We start from the raw sequence: 4456 nt of genomic DNA, 5'->3' as shown, positions 1-4456 counted from the left end.
ACAGCTACACATGTCCCTTAAACTTTATTTGACTCTATGTAAACTGGAAACCACATATCCTGAGGCTGCATTCATTGTAGCTGCGGATTTTGGGATATGTTCCGCACTGCGTCAAATAACAACTTTGACGAATACCCTGATTCGGTGAGGGAGTTTATTAGCAAGTGCATCAGCGATGTCGTACCCACAGCAACTATTAAAACATTCCCAAACCAGAAACCGTGGATTGATGGCAGCATTCGCGCAAAACTGAAAGCGCGAACCACTGCTTTTAACCAGGGCAAGGTGACCGGAAACATGACCGAATACAAACAGTGTAGCTATCCCCTCCGCAGGGCAATCAAACAAGCTAAGCGTCAGTATAGAGACTAAGTAGAGTCGCAATTCAACGGCTCAGACACAAGAGGTATGTGGCAGGGTCCACAGTCAATCACGGATTACAAAAATAAAACCAGCCCCGTTGCGGACCAGGATGTCTTGCTCCCAGACAGACTAAACAACTTCTTTGCTCGCTTTGAGGACAATACAGTGCCACTGACACGGCCCGCTACCAAAACCTGTGGACTCTCCTTCACTGCAGCCGATGTCAGTTAAACATTTAAACATGTTAACCCTCGCAAGGCTGCAGGTCCAGACGGCATCCCGAGCCGCGTCCTCAGACCCCGCACCATGCAACTGGGTACTGGACTTCCTGACGGGCTGCCCCCAGGTGGTGAGGGTAGGTAACAGCATCTCCACCCCGCTGATCATCAACACAGGGGCCCCACAAGGGTGCGTTCTGAGCCCTCTCCTGTACTCCCTGTTCACCCACGACTGCGTGCCCATGCACGCCTCCAACTCAATCATCAAGTTTGCAGACGACACTACAATGGTAGGCTTGATTACCAACAACAACAAGACGGCCTACAGGGAGGAGGTGAGGGCCCTCTGAGTGTGGTGTCAGGAAAATAACTTCACATTCAACGTCATCAAAACAAAGGAGATCATCGTGGACTTCAGGAAACAGCAGCAGCTATCCACATCGACGGGACAGTAGTGGAGAGGGTAGTAAGTTTTAAGTTCCTCGCTGTACACATCACGGACAAACTGAATTGGCCCACCCACACAGACAGCGTAGTGAAGAAGGCGCAGCAGTGCCTCTTCAACATCAGGAGGCTAATGAAATTTGGCTTAAACACCTAAAGCCCTCACATTCGTCTTGTCACCAAAAGCACTCACAAACTTTTACAGATGCACAATCGAGAGCATCCTGTCGGGCTGTATCACCGACTGGTATGGCAACTGCTCCGCCCACAACCAATCTGCTCCGCCCAGAGTGTAGTGAGATCTGCACAACGCATCACCGGGGGTAAACTACCTGCCCTCCAGGACACCTACACCACCCGATGTCACAGGAAGGCCATAAAGATCATCAAGGACAACAACTACCCGAGCCACTGCCTGTTCACCCCGTTATCATCCAGAAGGTGAGGTCAGTACAGGTGCATCAAAGCAGGGACTGAGAGACTGAAAAACAGCTTCTATCTCAAGGCCATCAGACTGTTAGGCCATTGTGCTTCTACACCTGCAATGCTTGCTGTTTGGGGTTTTAGGCTGGGTTTCTGTACAGCACTTTGAGATATCAGCTGATGTACGAAGGGCTATATAAATAAATTTGATTTCATTTGATTTGATTTGATTGATTTGATTTGTTAAACAGCCACCACTAACATTGAGTGGCTGCTGCCAACATATTGACTGAACTCCAGCCACTTTAATAATGGAAAAATGTATGTAAAAATGCCACTTAATATAATATTCACATACCCTACATTACTCATCTCATATGTACAGTGGGGCAAAAAAGTATTTATTCAGCCACCAATTGTGCAAGTTCTCCCACTTAAAAAGATGAGAGAGGCCTGTAATTTTCATCATAGGTACACTTCAACTATGACAGACAAAATGAGAAAACAAATTCATGTGTAAGCATGTGTATGTGACAAATAACATTTGATTTGATTTGAAGTTGATGGTGTGGTTTTTACTGACAAGAAGCAAATGGCTGAGCTTTTTAATCACCATTAAGTCAGGATTCCTATTTGACTCAGCCATGCTTCCATGCCCGTCCACCATTTTCCCATCTCCCACCCCTTCTAATGCGACTAGCCCCGATGCTCCTCCCTCTTTCCCCCCTGCCCAGCTAGCTACAAAGTTTCTCCCTGCAGGCGGTCACTGAGTCCAAGGTTCTAAAGCAGGTCCTTAAACTTGACCCCTCCAAAAATACCTGGGTCAGATGGTTTAGACCCTTTCTCCTTTATTAAGGTTGCTGCCCCTCTAATCGGCTTTTTAACCTGTCTCTCCTCTCTGGGGAGGTTCCCATTGCTTAGAAGGCAGCCACGGTTCATCCTTTATTTAAAGGGGGAGATCAAGCTGATCCTAACTGTTATAGGCCTGTTTCTATTTTGCCCTGTTTATCAAAAGTGTTGGAAAAACTTGTCAATAATCAGCTGACAGGCTTTGTTGATGTCTACAGTATTCTCTTTAGTATGCAATCTGGTTTCTTCTCAGGTTATGGATATGTCACTGCAACTTTAAAGGTCCTCAATGACGTCACCATTGTTCTGCTGCTATTTTTTGTTACTTGTTCAAAGCTTTTGATACGGTAGACCATTCTATTCTTGTGGGCTGGCTGAGGAGTATTGGTGTCTCTGAGGGGTCTTTGGCCTGGTTTGCTAACTACCTCTCTCAAAGAGTGCAGTGTATAAATCCAAAACATCTGCTGTCTCAGCCACTGCCTGTCACCAAGGGGGTACCCCAAGGCTCGATCCTAGGCCCCAAGTGCTTCTCAATTTACATAAATAACATAGATCAGGCAGTAGAAAGCTCTCTCATCCATTTATATGCAGATGATACAGTCTTAAACTCAGCTGCCCCCCTGGAGTTTGTGTTAAATGCTCTATGACAAAGCTTTCTTTGTGTCCAACAAATTTTCTGCCCTTAACCTTGTTCTGAACATCTCCAAAACAAAGGTCATGTGGTTTGGTAAGAAGAATGCCCCTCTCCCCACAGGTGTGATTACTACCTCTGAGGGTTTAGAGCTTGAGGTAGTCAAGTCACCTAATACAAGTACTTGGGAGTATGGCTAGACGGTACACTGTCCGTCTCCAATCAAATCAAATGCTTGTGCTTCTAGCTCCGACAGTGCAGTAATATCTAACAAGTAATAACAGTTTCACAACATGTACCAAAAATACAAGTAAATCTAAGTAAGTCATCAATTAAGAATTTAAACATATGTCAGAGCAGAATTGGACTAAGATACAGTGGCGTAGTATAGAGTACACAATATACATAGGAGATGGGTGATGCAATATTTACACACAATTAAAGTGACTAAGATACCATAGAATAGTATAGAGTACAGTTTACACATAGGAGATGAGCAATGCAAGATTTGTCGACATTATTAAAGTGGCAAGTGATCCATTTATAAAAGTGGCCAGTGATTTCTAATCTATGTCTGTAGGCAGCCTCTGATGTGGCAGCATCCGCCTCTGATTTGCTAGTGATGGCTGTTTAGCAGTCTGATGGCCTTGAGATAGAAGCTGTTGATCAGTCTCTCTGTCCCAGCTTTGATGCACCTGCACTAACCCTGCCTTCTGGATGATAGCGGGGTGAACAGGTAGTGGCTCGGTTTGCTGATGTCCTTGATGATCTTTTCGGCCTTCCTATGGCATTGGGTGCTGTAGGTGTCCAGGAGGGCGGGAAGTTTTCCCCTGGTAATGCGTTGGGCAGACCGCAACACCATCTGGAGAGCCTTGCGGTTGTGGGCGGTGCAGTTGCCGTATACAGCCTGACAGGACGCTCTCAATTGTGTATCTGTAAAAGTTTTAGCTGTTTAAGCCAAATTTCATTAGCCTCCTGAGGTTGAAAAGGCGCTGTTGCGCCTTCTTCACCAAACTGTCTGTGTGGGTGGACCATTTCAGTTTGTCAGTGATGTGTACGCCGAGGAAATTGAAGCTTTCCACCTTCTCCACTGCGGTCCCGTCGTTGTGGATAGGGGGTGCTCCTTCTGCTGTTTCTCTCAAATTTTTATTTTTTCATGATTCTGTAACATAACATCGAATTCCAAGATGGCGTAGCAATCGGACGTGTGTTTTGTCTTGTCCCGTCCTGTCTAGTGTAAATATAGTTTTCTTCGTTTTTTTTCTGTATATATTTCGTACATATTTTAATCTCACTTTCAAACTAGAGCTGAATATACTCTCCTGCAACCCGCATCACCCAATGTGGTACGGATCTGCTTTTTCTATACTTTACTTTAGAACCGGAACCACCATCAGAAGCTAGCCAGCTAACTAGCTACTACTCAGTTAGCCATTGCTAGCGGTCTTCAAAGCTAACTAGGACACCAGCGCGACATCAACCCAGAGCATATCAGACTGCTCTTTCTCTACCACATCTCCGGATTCCT

The sequence above is a fragment of the Oncorhynchus keta genome, chromosome 24, assembly GCF_023373465.1.
Source record: "Oncorhynchus keta strain PuntledgeMale-10-30-2019 chromosome 24, Oket_V2, whole genome shotgun sequence".
Lineage (NCBI taxonomy): Eukaryota > Metazoa > Chordata > Actinopteri > Salmoniformes > Salmonidae > Oncorhynchus > Oncorhynchus keta.
This window is presented reverse-complemented; position numbering follows the sequence as displayed.